Genomic DNA, 27,652 nt, shown 5'->3' on the forward strand with positions numbered 1-27,652 from the left:
TTGAAATAGAGCTCCACCCTGATAGCCATATATATATATTGCTGTGTATACTGATAGGTGTACTACGCTGTACAACCCTTTCCCCAACCCAATGGTGAAACTGTTGTGGCACCCTCTGCTGTTTAATGGAAGTAGTGCAGCCTAATGTCCCCCTTCATATCTTCACACACCTGGGGTCGTGTTCATTAGTAGCACACCTTAGCAAAACACTTTACAACAGAAAACGAGCGTTTCTTATTAGACATGTTCAGGTGGTCCCTCCTCGTTTCAGCCTGTTTGCTTCCGTTTGATTCCTAATGAATATGACCCTATTCTGTGGTGTATTTATTCTGTTTGATTCCTAATGAATTATGACCCTGTTCTGTGGTGTATTCATTCTGTTTGATTCCTAATGAATATGACCCTGTTCTGTGGTGTATTCATTCTGTTTGATTCCTAATGAATTATGACCCTATTCTGTGGTGTATTAATTCTGTTTGATTCCTAATGAATTATGACCCTATTCTGTGGTGTATTCATTCTGTTTGATTCCTAATGAATATGACCCTGTTCTGTGGTGTATTCATTCTGTTTGATTCCTAATGAATATGACCCTGTTCTGTGGTGTATTCATTCTGTTTGATTCCTAATGAATATGACCCTGTTCTGTGGTGTATTCATTCTGTTTGATTCCTAATGAATATGACCCTGTTCTGTGGTGTATTCATTCTGTTTGATTCCTAATGAATATGACCCTGTTCTGTGGTGTATTCATTCTGTTTGATTCCTAATGAATATGACCCTGTTCTGTGGTGTATTCATTCTGTTTGATTCCTAATGAATATGACCCTGTTCTGTGGTGTATTCATTCTGTTTGATTCCTAATGAATATGACCCTGTACTGCGGTGTATTCATTCTGTTTGATTCCTAATGAATATGACCCTGTTCTGTGGTGTATTCATTCTGTTTGATTCCTAATGAATATGACCCTGTTCTGTGGTGTATTCATTCTGTTTGATTCCTAGTGAATATGACCCTATTCTGTGGTGTATTCATTCTGTTTGATTCCTAATGAATATGACCCTGTTCTGTGGTGTATTCATTCTGTTTGATTCCTAATGAATATGACCCTGTTCTGTGGTGTATTCATTCTGTTTGATTCTTAATGAATATGACCCTGTTCTGTGGTGTATTCATTCTGTTTGATTCCTAATGAATATGACCCTGTCCCATGGTATATTAATTTGTGCACTCTAGGAAACCGTAGCAAAGTGTTTTGCAACAGAAAATGCTTTGTAATGAAATCGAGTGTTTCCTACTGGATAAGTACAGGTGGTCCTTCACTGTTTGCTTCTGTTTGGTGCCTAATGAATACCACCATTTCCTGTTTCCTGTATCTGGTTTAGTTTGAATACGACCATGTCCTGTTTCCTGTATCTGGTTTAGTTTGAATAAGACCATGTCCTGTTTCCTGTATCTGGTTTAGTTTGAATAAGACCATGTTCTGTTTCCTGTATCTGGTTTAGTTTGAATACGACCATGTCCTGTTTCCTGTATCTGGTTTAGTTTGAATAAGACCATGTCCTGTTTCCTGCGTCTGGTTTAGTTTGAATACAACCGTGTCCTGTTTCCTGTATCTGGTTTAGTTTGAATAAGACCATGTCCTGTTTCCTGTGTCTGGTTTAGTTTGAATAAGACCATGTCCTGTTTCCTGCGTCTGGTTTAGTTTGAATATGACCATGTCCTGTTTCCTGTGTCTGGTTTAGTTTGAATAAGACCATGTCCTGTTTCCTGCGTCTGGTTTAGTTTGAATAAGACCATGTCCTGTTTCCTGTTTCCTGCATCTGGGTTAGTTTGAATAAGACCATGTCCTGTTTCCTGTTTCCTGCATCTGGGTTAGTTTAAATAAGACCATGTCCTGTTTCCTGTTTCCTGCGTCTGGTTTAGTTTGAATAAGACCATGTCCTGTTTCCTGCGTCTGGTTTAGTTTGAATATGACCATGTCCTGTTTCCTGTGTCTGGTTTAGTTTGAATAAGACCATGTCCTGTTTCCTGCGTCTGGTTTAGTTTGAATAAGACCATGTCCTGTTTCCTGCATCTGGGTTAGTTTGAATAAGACCATGTCCTGTTTCCTGCGTCTGGTTTAGTTTGAATAAGACCATGTCCTGTTTCCTGCATCTGGGTTAGTTTGAATAAGACCATGTCCTGTTTCCTGCATCTGGGTTAGTTTGAATAAGACCATGTCCTGTTTCCTGCATCTGGTTTAGTTTGAATAAGACCATGTCCTGTTTCCTGCGTCTGGTTTAGTTTGAATATGACCATGTCCTGTTTCCTGCGTCTGGTTTAGTTTGAATAAGACCATGTCCTGTTTCCTGCGTCTGGTTTAGTTTGAATAAGACCATGTCCTGTTTCCTGCGTCTGGTTTAGTTTGAATAAGACCATGTCCTGTTTCCTGCGTCTGGTTTAGTTTGAATAAGACCATGTCCTGTTTCCTGCGTCTGGTTTAGTTGTTGATTTCCTACATCCAGTACCAGGGCTGTTCCTTACTTGTGTTGATTTCAGAACATGTCTTCACAGCTCCTGTTCCTCTGGTTTATAATCATCACATGTTATCAACAGACATACATTCTCACACACACACACACACCCCAATGTTAAACGTTTGTACCAACAGCTCAGATAAAACATAAATGAATTTACAATGTCACGCTGTGGGGTCCCTTGATTGAATTTTGTTTGTTAGGACATGTTAGTGTTTTGTTTGTTAGGACATGTTAGTGTTTTGTTTGTTAGGACATGTTAGTGTTTTGTTTGTTAGGACATGTTAGTGTTTTGTTTGTTAGGACATGTTAGTGTTTTGTTTGTTAGGACATGTTAGTGTTTTGTTTGTTAGGGCATGTTAGTGTTTTGTTTGTTAGGGCATGTCGGAGTGTTTTGTTTGTTAGGACATGTTAGTGTTTTGTTTGTTAGGACATGTTAGTGTTTTGTTTGTTAGGACATGTTAGTGTTTTGTTTGTTAGGACATGTTAGTGTTTTGTTTGTTAGGACATGTTAGTGTTTTGTTTGTTAGGGCATGTTAGTGTTTTGTTTGTTAGGACATGTTAGTGTTTTGTTTGTTAGGGCATGTTAGTGTTTTGTTTGTTAGGACATGTTAGTGTTTTGTTTGTTAGGACATGTTAGTGTTTTGTTTGTTAGGGCATGTTAGTGTTTTGTTTGTTAGGACATGTCGGAGTGTTTTGTTTGTTAGGACATGTTAGTGTTTTGTTTGTTAGGACATGTTAGTGTTTTGTTTGTTAGGACATGTCGGAGTGTTTTGTTTGTTAGGACATGTTAGTGTTTTGTTTGTTAGGACATGTTAGTGTTTTGTTTGTTAGGGCATGTTAGTGTTTTGTTTGTTAGGACATGTTAGTGTTTTGTTTGTTAGGACATGTTAGTGTTTTGTTTGTTAGGACATGTCGGAGTGTTTTGTTTGTTAGGACACGTTAGTGTTTTGTTTGTTAGGGCATGTTAGTGTTTTGTTTGTTAGGACATGTTAGTGTTTTGTTTGTTAGGACATGTTAGTGTTTTGTTTGTTAGGGCATGTCGGAGTGTTTTGTTTGTTAGGGCACGTTAGTGTTTTGTTTGTTAGGACATGTTAGTGTTTTGTTTGTTAGGACATGTTAGTGTTTTGTTTGTTAGGACATGTTAGTGTTTTGTTTGTTAGGACATGTTAGTGTTTTGTTTGTTAGGACATGTTAGTGTTTTGTTTGTTAGGACATGTCAGAGTGTTTTGTTTGTTAGGGCATGTTAGTGTTTTGTTTGTTAGGACATGTTAGTGTTTTGTTTGTTAGGACACGTTAGTGTTTTGTTTGTTAGGACATGTTAGTGTTTTGTTTGTTAGGACATGTTAGTGTTTTGTTTGTTAGGGCATGTTAGTGTTTTGTTTGTTAGGACATGTTAGTGTTTTGTACAGATATCATGCTTGCAAACAAATTCTAGAGTTCACAAACCATATTAATATTAGTAATAATGTCTTATACATTTAACGATGTTATGAAGGTTATTTCCTTAGTAGTTGATGTCAGAGGTCAGTATGTGATGTCAGAGGTCAGTATGTGATGTCAGAGGTCAGTATGTGGGGGAAGTGGGTGTTCAGGATGATAGATGAGTCTCCCCTCTAGTAATTACTGTTACCCTAATGGTAGGTTAAAGCTGGGTTTCCCAAAGTCAGTCCTGGTTAGGGTTTGACCGGGGTAGGCCGTCATTGTAAATGAGAATTTGTTTTTTACTTGACTTGCCTTGTTAAATAAAGGTAAAATAAAATACAAAAATCCAGACGTTGTAAAATCTGGCATGTGTCTGTAATGTAGTGATGCAAGAACTCGATCAATGGCCTGGTAATCTGTTGGTAAAGTCAATCCTTTACTGTAAACTCATGTTGCGTAAGGTAAAGGTTGACTTTTGCACTTGGAGACAATTTTTTGGCGTCCTAACGTGCCGCATGGAGAGCTGAACGGTCAATATCGAGCGCTACTAAAATCATGTATCTCCGTAGTGGGGGTTTTAGATTCAGATCTCTTCGGGGAGTTACGGTAATGAGTAGCCTACTCCATGATGACGTTATCGTTAGATGAAAGCTAGTGGGTCCCGCCCATCGGGACTCGCACTGAAACGAACGGAGAAACAAACCCAGCTTCACTGCTGTCGTGTACTTCACATGTCCTATCTATTCTCCCAAATAACTATTTTGTTGTGAGAAAAGGTTACGAATTGATTGATTCCAATCTCAGACTGCAGGGAGTCAGTTTTATCCATTACCTGCTGCTCGACCTCAAAAGGAAAGTGTTTTAGTTTCATCCACGGAAAAGTTCAGAAAAGGTGAGTGGTGACGCGCTTCACTTCAAAGCCTTGCGCAAACATGATTGATTCATTAACGCCATTCATGTAATGCGTACAGCATTTATATCGTACAGCATTTATAAACAGTTACGCTGTTAGCCTACATTATTGACACAGTCGAATGAAAATCAGTGCAGTCGCTCGATACAATCAAAATAACTGTAGTTGGCTTTTTTACATAGATTTTTCATAATTAAGTCTAAATCATACCCATTAATGATTGATTAATGATGGGGATTCAAAACGAAGTGAAGCATATTTTTTTATTTCAATATTTGTAGTTGGAAGTTAGGGCGGGAGTGGGTTGCCTGGGGGAGGGGTCGTTTAGGGGGGCGAATGGGGGGGTTGTTTGCGTGAGTGTTAAGAGTCAAAGACTGGTGTAAATCACAGTTTTCTTCTGTTGAGTGTTGTCAATATGAATGTCAATATGAATGGTTCTAGAAGGTTAGTGTCTGTAGACTAGTTTTCTGTTGTCAATATGAATGGTTCTAGAAGGCTAATGTTCTGTAGACTAGTGTTCTATTGTCACTATGAATGGTTCTAGAAGGCTAATGTTCTGTGCTAATGGTCCCTAGTGGGTAATAAGAGGATAGTAGGAGGGGAGAGACAGAGGGAGGATAGTAGGAGGGGAGAGACAGAGGGAGGATAGTAGGAGGGGAGAGACAGAGGGAGGATAGTAGGAGGGGAGAGACAGAGGGAGGATAGTAGGAGGGGAGAGACAGAGGGAGGATAATAGGAGGGGAGAGACAGAGGGAGGATAGTAGGAGGGGAGAGACAGAGGGAGGATAGTAGGAGGGGAGAGACAGAGGGAGGATAGTAGGAGGGGAGAGACAGAGGGAGGATAGTAGGAGGGGAGAGACAGAGGGAGGATAGTAGGAGGCGAGAGACAGAGGGAGGATAGTAGGAGGGGAGAGACAGAGAGAGGATAGTAGGAGGGGAGAGACAGAGGGAGGAGAGAGACAGAGGGAGGAGAGAGACAGAGGGAGGAGAGAGACAGAGGGAGGAGAGAGACAGAGGGAGGAGAGAGACAGAGGGAGGAGAGAGACAGAGGGAGGAGAGAGACAGAGGGAGGAGAGAGACAGAGGGAGGATAATAGGAAATAACAACATAATTGAAGTAGAGAGGGATATGAAAGGTAGAATGGGGAGGAGAAAGATAATAGGTGGAGAGGGGAGGGAGTAAAAGTTACAGTGATGTATAGGGTGAAGGTGGTCTCTACCACTCCAAGGTCTGGGAATGGGGAAGTAGATGTGTTTCTACCACTCCAAGGTCTGGGAATGGGGAAGTAGATGTGTCTACCACTCCAAGGTCTGGGAATGGGGAAGTAGATGTGTCTACCACTCCAAGGTCTGGGAATGAGGAAGTAGATGTGTCTCTACCACTCCAAGGTCTGGGAATGGGGAAGTAGATGTGTTTCTACCACTCCAAGGTCTGGGAATGGGGAAGTAGATGTGTTTCTACCACTCCAAGGTCTGGGAATGGGGAAGTAGATGTGTTTCTACCACTCCAAGGTCTGGGAATGGGGAAGTAGATGTGTCTACCACTCCAAGGTCTGGGAATGAGGAAGTAGATGTGTCTCTACCACTCCAAGGTCTGGGAATGAGGAAGTAGATGTGTCTCTACCACTCCAAGGTCTGGGAATGGGGAAGTAGATGTGTGTGTGGGAAGTTCTAAGCATCATAGAAATTGTGTTACTAGATCCGTACAGTAAATCCTCTGTGTTTCTCCGGATAAACGTGTACAGTCCTGTTGTGTGCCCTAAATGGCACCCTAATCCCTCCATAGTGCCTTCTGTACTGGAGCCGTATGGGCCCTGGTCAAGTACCACAGTACCCTCTGTACTGGAGCCGTATGGGCCCTGGTCAAGTACCCTCTGTACTGGAGCCGTATGGGCCCTGGTCAAGTACCACAGTACCCTCTGTACTGGAGCCGTATGGGCCCTGGTCAAGTAGTGTAAAACATAGACAATAGGCTGGCATTCAGGACACAGTCCTGGGAACCTTTGTACAGTATTATGACTGCTCACTCACACTAAGTGTGTGTGTGTGTGTGTGTGTGTGTGTGTGTGTGTGTGGTATATATATATGTGTGTGTGTGTGTGTGACACACTTGCTGTATTATCATATGATTTCAGCTGTTTGTGAATGTGATATCAGGAACCATCATGTTTAGAAGGATTTTGACAGAGTAGAAGTGTTGTGTTACTAAAGGTATTGAGTTACAATGTGGATGGACGGGAGGGCAGGCAGGCAGGCGGGCGGGCGGGCGGGCGGGCGGGCGGGGAGACGGGGAGACAGATAGTCTGAGTGTTAGTGTGTCTTTTCTGTGTTTTCTTGGAGAGCACTGTGAGTTGGCTACTTCCCTCCAGACTCCCGCTGTGTGTGTTGTTGAACAGGCACAAAGACATGGACGCACCTGTTACCCTCTCTGTTGTTGAACAGGCACAAAGACATGGACGCACCTGTTACCCTCTCTGTTGTTGAACAGGCACAAAGACATGGACGCACCTGTTACCCTCTCTGTTGTTGAACAGGCACAAAGACATGGACGCACCTGTTACCCTCTCTGTTGTTGAACAGGCACAAAGACATGGACGCACCTGTTACCCTCTCTGTTGTTGAACAGGCACAAAGACATGGACGCACCTGTTAGCCTCTCTGTTGTTGAACAGACACAAAGACATGGACACACCTGTTACCCTCTCTGTTGTTGAACAGGCACAAAGACATGGACACACCTGTTACCCTCTCTGTTGTTGAACAGGCACAAAGACATGGACACCTGTTACCCTCTCTGTTGTTGAACAGGCACAAAGACATGGACACACCTGTTACCCTCTCTGTTGTTGAACAGGCACAAAGACATGGACGCACCTGTTACCCTCTCTGTTGTTGAACAGACACAAAGACATGGATGCACCTGTTACCCTCTCTGTTGTTGAACAGGCACAAAGACATGGACGCACCTGTTACCCTCTCTGTTGTTGAACAGGCACAAAGACATGGACACACCTGTTACCCTCTCTGTTGTTGAACAGACACAAAGACATAGATACACCTGTTACCCTCTCTGTTGTTGAACAGGCACAAAGACATGGACACACCTGTTACCCTCTCTGTTGTTGAACAGACACAAAGACATGGACACACCTGTTACCCTCTCTGTTGTTGAACAGGCACAAAGACATGGACACACCTGTTACCCTCTCTGTTGTTGAACAGACACAAAGACATGGACACACCTGTTACCCTCTCTGTTGTTGAACAGACACAAAGACATGGACACACCTGTTACCCTCTCTGTTGTTGAACAGACACAAAGACATGGATACACCTGTTACCCTCTCTGTTGTTGAACAGACACAAAGACATGGACACACCTGTTACCCTCTCTGTTGTTGAACAGACACAAAGACATGGATACACCTGTTACCCTCTCTGTTGTTGAACAGACACAAAGACATGGACACACCTGTTACCCTCTCTGTTGTTGAACAGGCACATGGACATGGACACACCTGTTACCCTCTCTGTTGTTGAACAGGCACAAAGACATGGACACACCTGTTACCCTCTCTGTTGTTGAACAGGCACAAAGACATAGATACACCTGTTACCCTCTCTGTTGTTGAACAGACACAAAGACATGGACACGCCTGTTACCCTCTCTGTTGTTGAACAGACACAAAGACATGGACACACCTGTTACCCTCTCTGTTGTTGAACAGGCACAAAGACATGGACACACCTGTTACCCTCTCTGTTGTTGAACAGGCACAAAGACATGGACACACCTGTTACCCTCTCTGTTGTTGAACAGACACAAAGACATAGATACACCTGTTACCCTCTCTGTTGTTGAACAGGCACAAAGACATGGACACACCTGTTACCCTCTCTGTTGTTGAACAGACACAAAGACATGGACACACCTGTTACCCTCTCTGTTGTTGAACAGACACAAAGACATGGACACACCTGTTACCCTCTCTGTTGTTGAACAGGCACAAAGACAGTGACACACCTGTTACCCTCTCTGTTGTTGAACAGACACAAAGACATAGATACACCTGTTACCCTCTCTGTTGTTGAACAGACACAAAGACATGGACACACCTGTTACCCTCTCTGTTGTTGAACAGGCACAAAGACATGGACATGGACACACCTGTTACCCTCTCTGTTGTTGAACAGACACAAAGACATGGACACACCTGTTACCCTCTCTGTTGTTGAACAGGCACAAAGACAGTGACACACCTGTTACCCTCTCTGTTGTTGAACAGACACAAAGACATGGACACACCTGTTACCCTCTCTGTTGTTGAACAGACACAAAGACATGGACACACCTGTTACCCTCTCTGTTGTTGAACAGACACAAAGACATGGACACACCTGTTACCCTCTCTGTTGTTGAACAGACACAAAGACATGGACACACCTGTTACCCTCTCTGTTGTTGAACAGACACAAAGACATGGACACACCTGTTACCCTCTCTGTTGTTGAACAGGCACAAAGACAGTGACACACCTGTTACCCTCTCTGTTGTTGAACAGACACAAAGACATAGATACACCTGTTACCCTCTCTGTTGTTGAACAGACACAAAGACATGGACACACCTGTTACCCTCTCTGTTGTTGAACAGGCACAAAGACATGGACATGGACACACCTGTTACCCTCTCTGTTGTTGAACAGACACAAAGACATGGACACACCTGTTACCCTCTCTGTTGTTGAACAGGCACAAAGACAGTGACACACCTGTTACCCTCTCTGTTGTTGAACAGACACAAAGACATGGACACACCTGTTACCCTCTCTGTTGTTGAACAGACACAAAGACATGGACACACCTGTTACCCTCTCTGTTGTTGAACAGGCACAAAGACATGGACACACCTGTTAGCCTCTCTGTTGTTGAACAGACACAAAGACATGGACACCTGTTACCCTCTCTGTTGTTGAACAGACACAAAGACATGGACACACCTGTTACCCTCTCTGTTGTTGAACAGGCACAAAGACATGGACACACCTGTTACCCTCTCTGTTGTTGAACAGACACAAAGACATGGACACACCTGTTACCCTCTCTGTTGTTGAACAGGCACAAAGACATGGACACACCTGTTACCCTCTCTGTTGTTGAACAGACACAAAGACATGGACACACCTGTTACCCTCTCTGTTGTTGAACAGGCACAAAGACATGGACACACCTGTTAGCCTCTGTTGTTGAACAGGCACAAAGACATGGACAGTGACACACCTGTTACCCTCTCTGTTGTTGAACAGGCACAAAGACATGGACACACCTGTTACCCTCTCTGTTGTTGAACAGGCACAAAGACATGGACACACCTGTTACCCTCTCTGTTGTTGAACAGGCACAAAGACATGGACACACCTGTTACCCTCTCTGTTGTTGAACAGGCACAAAGACATGAACACACCTGTTACCCTCTCTGTTGTTGAACAGGCACAAAGACATGGACACACCTGTTACCCTCTCTGTTGTTGAACAGGCACAAAGACATGGACACACCTGTTACCCTCTCTGTTGTTGAACAGGCACAAAGACATGGACACACCTGTTACCCTCTCTGTTGTTGAACAGACACAAAGACATGGACACACCTGTTACCCTCTCTGTTGTTGAACAGGCACAAAGACATGGACACCTGTTACCCTCTCTGTTGTTGAACAGGCACAAAGACATGGACACACCTGTTACCCTCTCTGTTGTTGAACAGACACAAAGACATGGACACACCTGTTACCCTCTCTGTTGTTGAACAGACACAAAGACATAGATACACCTGTTACCCTCTCTGTTGTTGAACAGGCACAAAGACATGGACACACCTGTTACCCTCTCTGTTGTTGAACAGACACAAAGACATGGACACACCTGTTACCCTCTCTGTTGTTGAACAGACACAAAGACATGGACACACCTGTTACCCTCTCTGTTGTTGAACAGGCACAAAGACAGTGACACACCTGTTACCCTCTCTGTTGTTGAACAGACACAAAGACATAGATACACCTGTTACCCTCTCTGTTGTTGAACAGACACAAAGACATGGACACACCTGTTACCCTCTCTGTTGTTGAACAGGCACAAAGACATGGACATGGACACACCTGTTACCCTCTCTGTTGTTGAACAGACACAAAGACATGGACACACCTGTTACCCTCTCTGTTGTTGAACAGGCACAAAGACAGTGACACACCTGTTACCCGCTCTGTTGTTGAACAGACACAAAGACATGGACACACCTGTTACCCTCTCTGTTGTTGAACAGACACAAAGACATGGACACACCTGTTACCCTCTCTGTTGTTGAACAGGCACAAAGACATGGACACACCTGTTAGCCTCTCTGTTGTTGAACAGACACAAAGACATGGACACCTGTTACCCTCTCTGTTGTTGAACAGACACAAAGACATGGACACACCTGTTACCCTCTCTGTTGTTGAACAGGCACAAAGACATGGACACACCTGTTACCCTCTCTGTTGTTGAACAGACACAAAGACATGGACACACCTGTTACCCTCTCTGTTGTTGAACAGGCACAAAGACATGGACACACCTGTTACCCTCTCTGTTGTTGAACAGACACAAAGACATGGACACACCTGTTACCCTCTCTGTTGTTGAACAGGCACAAAGACATGGACACACCTGTTAGCCTCTCTGTTGTTGAACAGGCACAAAGACATGGACAGTGACACACCTGTTACCCTCTCTGTTGTTGAACAGGCACAAAGACATGGACACACCTGTTACCCTCTCTGTTGTTGAACAGGCACAAAGACATGGACACACCTGTTACCCTCTCTGTTGTTGAACAGGCACAAAGACATGGACACACCTGTTACCCTCTCTGTTGTTGAACAGGCACAAAGACATGAACACACCTGTTACCCTCTCTGTTGTTGAACAGGCACAAAGACATGGACACACCTGTTACCCTCTCTGTTGTTGAACAGGCACAAAGACATGGATACACCTGTTACCCTCTCTGTTGTTGAACAGGCACAAAGACATGGACACACCTGTTACCCTCTCTGTTGTTGAACAGACACAAAGACATGGACACACCTGTTACCCTCTCTGTTGTTGAACAGGCACAAAGACATGGACACCTGTTACCCTCTCTGTTGTTGAACAGGCACAAAGACATGGACACACCTGTTACCCTCTCTGTTGTTGAACAGACACAAAGACATGGACACACCTGTTACCCTCTCTGTTGTTGAACAGGCACAAAGACATGGACACCTGTTACCCTCTCTGTTGTTGAACAGGCACAAAGACATGGACACACCTGTTACCCTCTCTGTTGTTGAACAGACACAAAGACATGGACACACCTGTTACCCTCTCTGTTGTTGAACAGACACAAAGACATGGACACACCTGTTACCCTCTCTGTTGTTGAACAGACACAAAGACATGGACACACCTGTTACCCTCTCTGTTGTTGAACAGGCACAAAGACATGGACACACCTGTTACCCTCTCTGTTGTTGAACAGACACAAAGACATGGACACACCTGTTACCCTCTCTGTTGTTGAACAGACACAAAGACATGGACACCTGTTACCCTCTCTGTTGTTGAACAGACACAAAGACATGGACACCTGTTACCCTCTCTGTTGTTGAACAGACACAAAGACATGGACACACCTGTTACCCTCTCTGTTGTTGAACAGGCACAAATACATGGACACACCTGTTACCCTCTCTGTTGTTGAACAGGCACAAAGACACACCTGTTACCCTCTCTGTTGTTGAACAGGCACAAAGACACACCTGTTACCCTCTCTGTTGTTGAACAGGCACAAAGACATGGACACACCTGTTACCCTCTCTGTTGTTGAACAGACACAAAGACATGGACACACCTGTTACCCTCTCTGTTGTTGAACAGACACAAAGACATGGACACACCTGTTACCCTCTCTGTTGTTGAACAGACACAAAGACATGGACACCTGTTACCCTCTCTGTTGTTGAACAGACACAAAGACATGGACACCTGTTACCCTCTCTGTTGTTGAACAGGCACAAAGACACACCTGTTACCCTCTCTGTTGTTGAACAGGCACAAAGACACACCTGTTACCCTCTCTGTTGTTGAACAGGCACAAAGACACACCTGTTACCCTCTCTGTTGTTGAACAGGCACAAAGACACACCTGTTACCCTCTCTGTTGTTGAACAGGCACAAAGACACACCTGTTACCCTCTCTGTTGTTGAACAGGCACAAAGACATGGACACACCTGTTACCCTCTCTGTTGTTGAACAGGCACAAAGACATGGACACACCTGTTACCCTCTCTGTTGTTGAACAGACACAAAGACATGGACACACCTGTTACCCTCTCTGTTGTTGAACAGGCACAAAGACATGGACACACCTGTTACCCTCTCTGTTGTTGAACAGACACAAAGACATGGACACCTGTTACCCTCTCTGTTGTTGAACAGGCACAAAGACATGGACACACCTGTTACCCTCTCTGTTGTTGAACAGACACAAAGACATGGACACACCTGTTACCCTCTCTGTTGTTGAACAGGCACAAAGACATGGACACACCTGTTACCCTCTCTGTTGTTGAACAGACACAAAGACATGGACACACCTGTTACCCTCTCTGTTGTTGAACAGGCACAAAGACATGGACACACCTGTTACCCTCTCTGTTGTTGAACAGACACAAAGACATGGACACACCTGTTACCCTCTCTGTTGTTGAACAGACACAAAGACATGGACACACCTGTTACCCTCTCTGTTGTTGAACAGACACAAAGACATGGACACACCTGTTACCCTCTCTGTTGTTGAACAGGCACAAAGACATAGACACACCTGTTACCCTCTCTGTTGTTGAACAGACACAAAGACATGGACATGGACACACCTGTTACCCTCTCTGTTGTTGAACAGACACAAAGACATGGACACACCTGTTACCCTCTCTGTTGTTGAACAGGCACAAAGACATGGACACACCTGTTACCCTCTCTGTTGTTGAACAGACACAAAGACATGGACACACCTGTTACCCTCTCTGTTGTTGAACAGGCACAAAGACATGGACACACCTGTTACCCTCTCTGTTGTTGAACAGACACAAAGACATGGACACACCTGTTACCCTCTCTGTTGTTGAACAGACACAAAGACATGGACACACCTGTTACCCTCTCTGTTGTTGAACAGGCACAAAGACATGGACACACCTGTTACCCTCTCTGTTGTTGAACAGGCACAAAGACATGGACACACCTGTTACCCTCTCTGTTGTTGAACAGACACAAAGACATGGACACACCTGTTACCCTCTCTGTTGTTGAACAGACACAAAGACATGGACACACCTGTTACCCTCTCTGTTGTTGAACAGACACAAAGACATGGACACACCTGTTACCCTCTCTGTTGTTGAACAGACACAAAGACATGGACACACCTGTTACCCTCTCTGTTGTTGAACAGACACAAAGACATGGACACACCTGTTACCCTCTCTGTTGTTGAACAGACACAAAGACATGGACACACCTGTTACCCTCTCTGTTGTTGAACAGACACAAAGACATGGACACACCTGTTACCCTCTCTGTTGTTGAACAGACACAAAGACATGGACACACCTGTTACCCTCTCTGTTGTTGAACAGACACAAAGACATGGACACACCTGTTACCCTCTCTGTTGTTGAACAGACACAAAGACATGGACACACCTGTTACCCTCTCTGTTGTTGAACAGACACAAAGACATGGACACACCTGTTACCCTCTCTGTTGTTGAACAGACTCAAAGACATGGACACACCTGTTACCCTCTCTGTTGTTGAACAGGCACAAAGACATGGACACACCTGTTACCCTCTCTGTTGTTGAACAGACACAAAGACATGGACACACCTGTTATCCTCTCTGTTGTTGAACAGGCACAAAGACATGGGCACACCTGTTACCCTCTCTGTTGTTGAACAGGCACAAAGACATGGACACACCTGTTACCCTCTCTGTTGTTGAACAGGCACAAAGACATAGACACACCTGTTACCCTCTCTGTTGTTGAACAGGCACAAAGACATGGACACACCTGTTACCCTCTCTGTTGTTGAACAGGCACAAAGACATGGACACACCTGTTACCCTCTCTGTTGTTGAACAGGCACAAAGACATAGACACACCTGTTACCCTCTCTGTTGTTGAACAGGCACAAAGACATGGACACACCTGTTACCCTCTCTGTTGTTGAACAGACACAAAGACATGGACACACCTGTTACCCTCTCTGTTGTTGAACAGACACAAAGACATGGACACACCTGTTACCCTCTCTGTTGTTGAACAGGCACAAAGACATGGACACCTGTTACCCTCTCTGTTGTTGAACAGACACAAAGACATGGACACACCTGTTACCCTCTCTGTTGTTGAACAGGCACAAAGACATGGACACCTGTTACCCTCTCTGTTGTTGAACAGGCACAAAGACATGGACACACCTGTTACCCTCTCTGTTGTTGAACAGACACAAAGACATGGACACACCTGTTACCCTCTCTGTTGTTGAACAGGCACAAAGACATGGACACCTGTTACCCTCTCTGTTGTTGAACAGGCACAAAGACATGGACACACCTGTTACCCTCTCTGTTGTTGAACAGACACAAAGACATGGACACACCTGTTACCCTCTCTGTTGTTGAACAGACACAAAGACATGGACACACCTGTTACCCTCTCTGTTGTTGAACAGGCACAAAGACATGGACACCTGTTACCCTCTCTGTTGTTGAACAGGCACAAAGACATGGACACACCTGTTACCCTCTCTGTTGTTGAACAGACACAAAGACATGGACACACCTGTTACCCTCTCTGTTGTTGAACAGACACAAAGACATGGACACACCTGTTACCCTCTCTGTTGTTGAACAGACACAAAGACATGGACACCTGTTACCCTCTCTGTTGTTGAACAGACACAAAGACATGGACACCTGTTACCCTCTCTGTTGTTGAACAGGCACAAAGACACACCTGTTACCCTCTCTGTTGTTGAACAGGCACAAAGACACACCTGTTACCCTCTCTGTTGTTGAACAGGCACAAAGACACACCTGTTACCCTCTCTGTTGTTGAACAGGCACAAAGACACACCTGTTACCCTCTCTGTTGTTGAACAGGCACAAAGACACACCTGTTACCCTCTCTGTTGTTGAACAGGCACAAAGACATGGACACACCTGTTACCCTCTCTGTTGTTGAACAGGCACAAAGACATGGACACACCTGTTACCCTCTCTGTTGTTGAACAGACACAAAGACATGGACGCACCTGTTACCCTCTCTGTTGTTGAACAGGCACAAAGACATGGACGCACCTGTTACCCTCTCTGTTGTTGAACAGGCACAAAGACATGGACACACCTGTTACCCTCTCTGTTGTTGAACAGACACAAAGACATGGACACACCTGTTACCCTCTCTGTTGTTGAACAGGCACAAAGACATGGACACACCTGTTACCCTCTTTGTTGTTGAACAGGCACAAAGACATGGACACACCTGTTACCCTCTCTGTTGTTGAACAGACACAAAGACATAGACACACCTGTTACCCTCTCTGTTGTTGAACAGGCACAAAGACATGGACACACCTGTTACCCTCTCTGTTGTTGAACAGACACAAAGACATGGATACACCTGTTACCCTCTCTGTTGTTGAACAGACACAAAGACATGGACACACCTGTTACCCTCTCTGTTGTTGAACAGGCACAAAGACATGGACATGGACACACCTGTTACCCTCTCTGTTGTTGAACAGGCACAAAGACATGGACACACCTGTTACCCTCTCTGTTGTTGAACAGGCACAAAGACATGGACACACCTGTTACCCTCTCTGTTGTTGAACAGGCACAAAGACATAGACACACCTGTTACCCTCTCTGTTGTTGAACAGGCACAAAGACATGGACACACCTGTTACCCTCTCTGTTGTTGAACAGACACAAAGACATGGACACACCTGTTACCCTCTCTGTTGTTGAACAGACACAAAGACATGGACACACCTGTTACCCTCTCTGTTGTTGAACAGGCACAAAGACATGGACACCTGTTACCCTCTCTGTTGTTGAACAGACACAAAGACATGGACACACCTGTTACCCTCTCTGTTGTTGAACAGGCACAAAGACATGGACACCTGTTACCCTCTCTGTTGTTGAACAGGCACAAAGACATGGACACACCTGTTACCCTCTCTGTTGTTGAACAGACACAAAGACATGGACACACCTGTTACCCTCTCTGTTGTTGAACAGGCACAAAGACATGGACACCTGTTACCCTCTCTGTTGTTGAACAGGCACAAAGACATGGACACACCTGTTACCCTCTCTGTTGTTGAACAGACACAAAGACATGGACACACCTGTTACCCTCTCTGTTGTTGAACAGACACAAAGACATGGACACACCTGTTACCCTCTCTGTTGTTGAACAGGCACAAAGACATGGACACACCTGTTACCCTCTCTGTTGTTGAACAGACACAAAGACATGGACACACCTGTTACCCTCTCTGTTGTTGAACAGACACAAAGACATGGACACACCTGTTACCCTCTCTGTTGTTGAACAGGCACAAAGACATGGACACCTGTTACCCTCTCTGTTGTTGAACAGGCACAAAGACATGGACACACCTGTTACCCTCTCTGTTGTTGAACAGACACAAAGACATGGACACACCTGTTACCCTCTCTGTTGTTGAACAGACACAAAGACATGGACACACCTGTTACCCTCTCTGTTGTTGAACAGACACAAAGACATGGACACCTGTTACCCTCTCTGTTGTTGAACAGACACAAAGACATGGACACCTGTTACCCTCTCTGTTGTTGAACAGGCACAAAGACACACCTGTTACCCTCTCTGTTGTTGAACAGGCACAAAGACACACCTGTTACCCTCTCTGTTGTTGAACAGGCACAAAGACACACCTGTTACCCTCTCTGTTGTTGAACAGGCACAAAGACACACCTGTTACCCTCTCTGTTGTTGAACAGGCACAAAGACACACCTGTTACCCTCTCTGTTGTTGAACAGGCACAAAGACATGGACACACCTGTTACCCTCTCTGTTGTTGAACAGGCACAAAGACATGGACACACCTGTTACCCTCTCTGTTGTTGAACAGACACAAAGACATGGACGCACCTGTTACCCTCTCTGTTGTTGAACAGGCACAAAGACATGGACGCACCTGTTACCCTCTCTGTTGAACAGGCACAAAGACATGGACACACCTGTTACCCTCTCTGTTGTTGAACAGACACAAAGACATGGACACACCTGTTACCCTCTCTGTTGTTGAACAGGCACAAAGACATGGACACACCTGTTACCCTCTCTGTTGTTGAACAGGCACAAAGACATGGACACACCTGTTACCCTCTCTGTTGTTGAACAGACACAAAGACATAGACACACCTGTTACCCTCTCTGTTGTTGAACAGGCACAAAGACATGGACACACCTGTTACCCTCTCTGTTGTTGAACAGACACAAAGACATGGATACACCTGTTACCCTCTCTGTTGTTGAACAGACACAAAGACATGGACACACCTGTTACCCTCTCTGTTGTTGAACAGGCACAAAGACATGGACATGGACACACCTGTTCCCCTCTCTGTTGTTGAACAGGCACAAAGACATGGACACACCTGTTACCCTCTCTGTTGTTGAACAGGCACAAAGACATGGACACACCTGTTACCCTCTCTGTTGTTGAACAGGCACAAAGACATAGACACACCTGTTACCCTCTCTGTTGTTGAACAGGCACAAAGACATGGACACACCTGTTACCCTCTCTGTTGTTGAACAGGCACAAAGACATGGACACACCTGTTACCCTCTCTGTTGTTGAACAGACACAAAGACATGGATACACCTGTTACCCTCTCTGTTGTTGAACAGACACAAAGACATGGACACACCTGTTACCCTCTCTGTTGTTGAACAGGCACAAAGACATGGACATGGACACACCTGTTACCCTCTCTGTTGTTGAACAGGCACAAAGACATGGACACACCTGTTACCCTCTCTGTTGTTGAACAGGCACAAAGACATGGACACACCTGTTACCCTCTCTGTTGTTGAACAGGCACAAAGACATAGACACACCTGTTACCCTCTCTGTTGTTGAACAGGCACAAAGACATGGACACACCTGTTACCCTCTCTGTTGATGAACAGGCACAAAGACATGGACACACCTGTTACCCTCTCTGTTGTTGAACAGGCACAAAGACATGGACACACCTGTTACCCTCTCTGTTGTTGAACAGGCACAAAGACATGGACACACCTGTTACCCTCTCTGTTGTTGAACAGGCACAAAGACATGGACACACCTGTTACCCTCTCTGTTGTTGAACAGGCACAAAGACATGGACACACCTGTTACCCTCTCTGTTGTTGAACAGACACAAAGACATAGACACACCTGTTACCCTCTCTGTTGTTGAACAGACACAAAGACATGGACACACCTGTTACCCTCTCTGTTGTTGAACAGGCACAAAGACATGGACACACCTGTTACCCTCTCTGTTGTTGAACAGGCACAAAGACATGGACACACCTGTTACCCTCTCTGTTGTTGAACAGGCACAAAGACATGGACACACCTGTTACCCTCTCTGTTGTTGAACAGGCACAAAGACATGGACACACCTGTTACCCTCTCTGTTGTTGAACAGACACAAAGACATGGACACACCTGTTACCCTCTCTGTTGTTGAACAGACACAAAGACATGGACACACCTGTTACCCTCTCTGTTGTTGAACAGACACAAAGACATGGACACACCTGTTACCCTCTCTGTTGTTGAACAGACACAAAGACATGGACACACCTGTTACCCTCTCTGTTGTTGAACAGGCACAAAGACATGGACACACCTGTTACCCTCTCTGTTGTTGAACAGGCACAAAGACATGGACACACCTGTTACCCTCTCTGTTGTTGAACAGGCACAAAGACATGGACACACCTGTTACCCTCTCTGTTGTTGAACAGACACAAAGACATGGACACACCTGTTACCCTCTCTGTTGTTGAACAGACACAAAGACATGGACACACCTGTTACCCTCTCTGTTGTTGAACAGACACAAAGACATGGACACACCTGTTACCCTCTCTGTTGTTGAACAGACACAAAGACATGGACACACCTGTTACCCTCTCTGTTGTTGAACAGGCACAAAGACATGGACACACCTGTTACCCTCTCTGTTGTTGAACAGACACAAAGACATGGACACACCTGTTACCCTCTCTGTTGTTGAACAGGCACAAAGACATGGACACACCTGTTACCCTCTCTGTTGTTGAACAGACACAAAGACATGGACACACCTGTTACCCTCTCTGTTGTTGAACAGGCACAAAGACATGGACACACCTGTTACCCTCTCTGTTGTTGAACAGACACAAAGACATGGACACACCTGTTACCCTCTCTGTTGTTGAACAGACACAAAGACATGGACACACCTGTTACCCTCTCTGTTGTTGAACAGACACAAAGACATGGACACACCTGTTACCCTCTCTGTTGTTGAACAGACACAAAGACATGGACACACCTGTTACCCTCTCTGTTGTTGAACAGGCACAAAGACATGGACACACCTGTTACCCTCTCTGTTGTTGAACAGACACAAAGACATGGACACATTAGCAGTTAAGATCAAATTCTTATTTACAATGACGGCCCGGACAACGCTGGGCCAATTGTGCGCCGCTCTATGGGACCTCCAATCACGGCCGGCTGTGATACAGCCTAGATTCGAACCAGGGACCGTAGTGATGCCTCTTGCACTGAGATGCAGTGCCTTAGACCGGTGCATCCATGTGTGCGTGCCAACTATTTAACTGTACTAGAATGCTTAAAAGGCCTCTAAATATTTTTATCTCGGTATAGAGAAAATGGCGCCGGAGGAGATGGCCACCGTTTTACAGTCTCCTAACCAATTGTGCTATTATGTGTTTTTTTTCGTGATAGTTGTAAATTATTTTGTACATAATGTTTCTGCAACCATATCTTACGGAAGAAAATAGCTTCTGGATATCAGGACAGCGATCACTCACCTCGGATTAGACACAGATTCACCTCGGATTAGACACAGATTTCTTCAACAACAACAACAACCGCAGCAAGCAGGACTCACAAGATATTCTCCAAACAACCCACAGGGCAGACGTCCCAATTATTCGCTAAAGGAAGCGACGTAGAGGAAGAAGAGCCGGATGCCTCGTCCGGACCCGCAGAAGGCATCTAGGAAAACTGCCGTTACTGTCAATATTACTCGCCAACTTGCAATCTTTGGACAATAAACTAGACGAGGTAAGATCACGAATATCCTACCAACGGGACATCAAAAACTGTAATATCCTATGTTTCACGGAATCGTGGCTGAACGACGACATGGATGTTCAGCTAGGGGGATATACGCTGCACCGGCAGGACAGAACAGCACACTCCGGTAAGACGGGGGGGGGGGGGGGGGGCGGCGGTCTGTGCATATTTGTAAACAACAGCTGGTGCACGAAATCTAAGGAAGTCTCTAGATTTTGCTGGCCTGAAGTAGAGTATATTGTGATAAATTGCAGACCACACTACTTGCCTAGAGAGTTCTCAGCTATATTTGTCGTGGCTGTTTATTTACCACCACAGACAGATGCTGGCACTAAGACCGTATAAGGAAATAAGCAAACAGGAAACCACTCACCCAGAGGCGGCGCTCCTAGTGGCCGGAGACTTTAATGCAGGGAAACTTAAATCAGTTCTACCAAATCTCTATCAACATGTTCATTGCGCAACCAGAGGGGAAAAAAATTCTAGATCACCTGTACTCCACACACTGAGACGCGTACAAAGCTCTCCCTCGCCCTCCATTTGGTAAATCCGACCACAACTCTCTCCTCCTGATTCCTGCTTACAAGCAAAAATTAAAGCAGGAAGCACCAGTGACTTGGTCTATAAAAAAAATTGTCAGATGAAGCAGATGCTAAACTACAGTACTGCTTTGCTATCACAGACTGGAACATGTTCCGGGATTCTTCCGATGGCATTGAGGAGTACATCACATCAGTCACTGGTTTTATCAATAAGCGCATTGAGAACGTCGTCCCTACAGTGACTGTACGTACATACCCCAACCAGAAGCCATGGATTACAGGCAACATTCGCACTGAGCTAAAGGGTAGAGCTGCCACTTTCAAGGTGCGGGACTCTAACCCGGAAGCTTACAAGAAATCCCGCTATGCCCTGCGACGAACCATCAAACAGGCAAAGCGTCAATACAGGGCAAAGATTGAATCATACTACACCGGCTCCAACGCTCGTCGGATGTCGCAGGGCTTGCAAACTATTACAGACTACAAAGGGAAGCACAGCCGCGAGCTGCCCAGTGACACGAGCCTACCAGACGAGCTAAGTCACTTCTATGCTCGCTTCGAGGCAAGCAACACTGAGTCATGCATGAGAGCATCAGCTGTTCCGGAGGCATGTCATGCATACCCCTTAGCTAAAGTTTCTGTCCAAAGGTCTTTACAAGTTCAGACCTATATTATCAATGTATTCTTAACTTGTGTGCGTGTCCAGTAGCCTTTACAAGATCAGATATGGCCCAGACCAGTCACGTCTTGTTAGTTTACCTTGCCTCATCTACACAGATTCTGCTTACGTTCTGTTTTTTACAAGTCCAATGGTCAATTTGATGTTGATCTAGCTTGGACACTCACAGGTTCTGCTTACATATGTCTAATTTTTAAGCTTATATTGATTTTTCTTTCTACTTCAAAGAGAACAGTATAGGTTACTGAAAATCATCAGATGACTGGAAAATCTCCAACACGAGTCAATGATATCTTGGCTATATGCACGGGGTATCCGTACCGAGTCAATGATAACTTGGCTATATGCACGGGGTACCAGTAGCGAGTCAATGATAACTTGGCTATATGCACGGGGTACCAGTAGCGAGTCCATGTGCAGGGCTATATGCACGGGGTACCAGTAGCGAGTCCATGTGCAGGGCTATATGCACGGGGTACCAGTACCGAGTCAATGATAACATGGCTATATGCACGGGGTACCAGTAGCGAGTCCATGATAACATGGCTATATGCGCGGGGTACCAGTAGCGAGTCCATGTGGAGGGCTATATACACGGGGTACCAGTAGCGAGTCCATGTGCAGGGCTATATACACGGGGTACCAGTAGCGAGTCCATGTGCAGGGCTACGAGGTAATTGAGGTACATGCACAGTGCATTCAGAAAGTATTCATCCCCCTTGACTTATTCCACATGTTGTTACAGCCTGAATTCAAAATGGATTCAATAGATTTTATTTCTCACCCATCTACACACAATACCCCATAATGACAAAGTGAAAACATGTTTTATAGAAATGTAAGCAAATGTATTGAAAAAGAAATACAGAAATACCATTTACATGAATATTCATACCCCTGAGTCAATGCGTGTTAGAGGGTTGGCATTGATTACAGCTGTGAGTCTCTAAGAGCTTTGCACACCTGGATTGTACAATGTTTGCACATTTATTATAAAAACAAATCTTCAAGCTCTGTCAAGTTGGTTGTTGATCATTGCTAGACAGCCATTTTCAAGTCTTGCTCCTACCGATTTTAAGTCAAAACTGTAACTAGGCAACTCGGGAACATTCAATGTCGTCTTGGTATAGAGGTCCTGGATGGCAGTCTGTCTGACCCGGCCTGGTATAGAGGTCCTGGATGGTAGTCTGTCTGACCCGGCCTGGTATAGAGGTCCTGGATGGTAGTCTGTCTGACCCGGCCTGGTATAGAGGTCCTGGATGGCAGTCATCTGTCTGACCCGGCCTGGTATAGAGGTCCTGGATGGTAGTCTGTCTGACCCGGCCTGGTATAGAGGTCCTGGATGGTAGTCTGTCTGACCCGGCCTGGTATAGAGGTCCTGGATGGCAGTCTGTCTGACCCCCCTGGTATAGAGGTCCTGGATGGCAGTCTGTCTGACCCGGCCTGGTATAGAGGTCCTGGATGGCAGTCTGTCTGACCCGGCCTGGTATAGAGGTCCTGGATGGTAGTCTGTCTGACCCGGCCTGGTATAGAGGTCCTGGATGGCAGTCTGTCTGACCCGGCCTGGTATAGAGGTCCTGGATGGTAGTCTGTCTGACCCGGCCTGGTATAGAGGTCCTGGATGGCAGTCTGTCTGACCCGGCCTGGTATAGAGGTCCTGGATGGCAGTCTGTCTGACCCGGCCTGGTATAGAGGTCCTGGATGGTAGTCTGTCTGACCCGGCCTGGTATAGAGGTCCTGGATGGTAGTCTGTCTGACCCGGCCTGGTATAGAGGTCCTGGATGGCAGTCTGTCTGACCCGGCCTGGTATAGAGGTCCCGGATGGTAGTCTGTCTGACCCGGCCTGGTATAGAGGTCCCGGATGGTAGTCATCTGTCTGACCCGGCCTGGTATAGAGGTCCTGGATGGTAGTCTGTCTGACCCGGCCTGGTATAGAGGTCCTGGATGGTAGTCTGTCTGACCCGGCCTGGTATAGAGGTCCTGGATGGTAGTCTGTCTGACCCGGCCTGGTATAGAGGTCCTGGATGGTAGTCTGTCTGACCCGGCCTGGTATAGAGGTCCTGGATGGTAGTCTGTCTGACCCGGCCTGGTATAGAGGTCCTGGATGGTAGTCATCTGTCTGACCCGGCCTGGTATAGAGGTCCTGGATGGTAGTCTGTCTGACCCGGCCTGGTATAGAGGTCCTGGATGGTAGTCTGTCTGACCCGGCCTGGTATAGAGGTCCTGGATGGCAGTCTGTCTGACCCGGCCTGGTATAGAGGTCCTGGATGGCAGTCTGTCTGACCCGGCCTGGTATAGAGGTCCTGGATGGCAGTCTGTCTGACCCGGCCTGGTATAGAGGTCCTGGATGGCAGTCTGTCTGACCCGGCCTGGTATAGAGGTCCTGGATGGCAGTCTGTCTGACCCGGCCTGGTATAGAGGTCCTGGATGGTAGTCTGTCTGACCCGGCCTGGTATAGAGGTCCTGGATGGCAGTCTGTCTGACCCGGCCTGGTATAGAGGTCCTGGATGGCAGTCTGTCTGACCCGGCCTGGTATAGAGGTCCTGGATGGCAGTCTGTCTGACCCGGCCTGGTATAGAGGTCCTGGATGGCAGTCTGTCTGACCCGGCCTGGTATAGAGGTCCTGGATGGCAGTCTGTCTGACCCGGCCTGGTATAGAGGTCCTGGATGGCAGTCTGTCTGACCCGGCCTGGTATAGAGGTCCTGGATGGTAGTCATCTGTCTGACCCGGCCTGGTATAGAGGTCCTGGATGGCAGTCTGTCTGACCCGGCCTGGTATAGAGGTCCTGGATGGTAGTCTGTCTGACCCGGCCTGGTATAGAGGTCCTGGATGGTAGTCTGTCTGACCCGGCCTGGTATAGAGGTCCTGGATGGTAGTCATCTGTCTGACCCGGCCTGGTATAGAGGTCCTGGATGGTAGTCTGTCTGACCCGGCCTGGTATAGAGGTCCTGGATGGTAGTCTGTCTGACCCGGCCTGGTATAGAGGTCCTGGATGGCAGTCTGTCTGACCCGGCCTGGTATAGAGGTCCTGGATGGCAGTCTGTCTGACCCGGCCTGGTATAGAGGTCCTGGATGGTAGTCTGTCTGACCCGGCCTGGTATAGAGGTCCTGGATGGCAGTCTGTCTGACCCGGCCTGGTATAGAGGTCCTGGATGGCAGTCTGTCTGACCCGGCCTGGTATAGAGGTCCTGGATGGTAGTCTGTCTGACCCGGCCTGGTATAGAGGTCCTGGATGGCAGTCTGTCTGACCCGGCCTGGTATAGAGGTCCTGGATGGCAGTCTGTCTGACCCGGCCTGGTATAGAGGTCCTGGATGGTAGTCTGTCTGACCCGGCCTGGTATAGAGGTCCTGGATGGCAGTCTGTCTGACCCGGCCTGGTATAGAGGTCCTGGATGGCAGTCTGTCTGACCCGGCCTGGTATAGAGGTCCTGGATGGCAGTCTGTCTGACCCGGCCTGGTATAGAGGTCCTGGATGGCAGTCTGTCTGACCCGGCCTGGTATAGAGGTCCTGGATGGCAGTCTGTCTGACCCGGCCTGGTATAGAGGTCCTGGATGGTAGTCTGTCTGACCCGGCCTGGTATAGAGGTCCTGGATGGCAGTCTGTCTGACCCGGCCTGGTATAGAGGTCCTGGATGGCAGTCTGTCTGACCCGGCCTGGTATAGAGGTCCTGGATGGCAGTCTGTCTGACCCGGCCTGGTATAGAGGTCCTGGATGGCAGTCTGTCTGACCCGGCCTGGTATAGAGGTCCTGGATGGTAGTCATCTGTCTGACCCGGCCTGGTATAGAGGTCCTGGATGGCAGTCTGTCTGACCCGGCCTGGTATAGAGGTCCTGGATGGCAGTCTGTCTGACCCGGCCTGGTATAGAGGTCCTGGATGGCAGTCATCTGTCTGACCCGGCCTGGTATAGAGGTCCTGGATGGTCGTCTGTCTGACCCGGCCTGGTATAGAGGTCCTGGATGGTAGTCTGTCTGACCCGGCCTGGTATAGAGGTCCTGGATGGCAGTCATCTGTCTGACCCGGCCTGGTATAGAGGTCCTGGATGGTAGTCTGTCTGACCCGGCCTGGTATAGAGGTCCTGGATGGTAGTCTGTCTGACCCGGCCTGGTATAGAGGTCCTGGATGGTAGTCTGTCTGACCCGGCCTGGTATAGAGGTCCTGGATGGCAGTCATCTGTCTGACCCGGCCTGGTATAGAGGTCCTGGATGGCAGTCATCTGTCTGACCCGGCCTGGTATAGAGGTCCTGGATGGCAGTCATCTGTCTGACCCGGCCTGGTATAGAGGTCCTGGATGGTAGTCTGTCTGACCCGGCCTGGTATAGAGGTCCTGGATGGTAGTCTGTCTGACCCGGCCTGGTATAGAGGTCCTGGATGGTAGTCTGTCTGACCCGGCCTGGTATAGAGGTCCTGGATGGTAGTCTGTCTGACCCGGCCTGGTATAGAGGTCCTGGATGGCAGTCTGTCTGACCCGGCCTGGTATAGAGGTCCTGGATGGTAGTCATCTGTCTGACCCGGCCTGGTATAGAGGTCCTGGATGGCAGTCTGTCTGACCCGGCCTGGTATAGAGGTCCTGGATGGCAGTCTGTCTGACCCGGCCTGGTATAGAGGTCCTGGATGGCAGTCATCTGTCTGACCCGGCCTGGTATAGAGGTCCTGGATGGCAGTCTGTCTGACCCGGCCTGGTATAGAGGTCCTGGATGGTAGTCAGTCTGACCCGGCCTGGTATAGAGGTCCTGGGTGGCAGTCTGTCTGACCCGGCCTGGTATAGAGGTCCTGGATGGTAGTCAGTCTGACCCGGCCTGGTATAGAGGTCCTGGATGGCAGTCTGTCTGACCCGGCCTGGTATAGAGGTCCTGGATGGCAGTCATCTGTCTGATCCGGCCTGGTATAGAGGTCCTGGATGGTAGTCTGTCTGACCCGGCCTGGTATAGAGGTCCTGGATGGCAGTCTGTCTGACCCGGCCTGGTATAGAGGTCCTGGATGGTAGTCTGTCTGACCCGGCCTGGTATAGAGGTCCTGGATGGTAGTCTGTCTGACCCGGCCTGGTATAGA

The 27,652-nt window shown here is 46.9% G+C and overlaps 1 protein-coding gene across 1 annotated transcript in view; it reads left to right on the forward strand.

Annotated features, from left to right (window-relative positions):
* Positions 1-4,592: 4,592 nt before the first annotated feature.
* Positions 4,593-27,652, forward strand: part of carhsp1 (calcium regulated heat stable protein 1) — a 46,960-nt gene continuing 23,900 nt past the window's right edge. The window contains exon 1 of the mRNA XM_071391143.1: positions 4,593-4,837. The gene's annotated coding sequence lies outside the window, so the exon portion shown is untranslated. The remainder of the gene's footprint in view (positions 4,838-27,652) is intronic.

Source organism: Salvelinus alpinus, chromosome 1, assembly GCF_045679555.1.
Source record: "Salvelinus alpinus chromosome 1, SLU_Salpinus.1, whole genome shotgun sequence".
Classification (NCBI taxonomy): domain Eukaryota; kingdom Metazoa; phylum Chordata; class Actinopteri; order Salmoniformes; family Salmonidae; genus Salvelinus; species Salvelinus alpinus.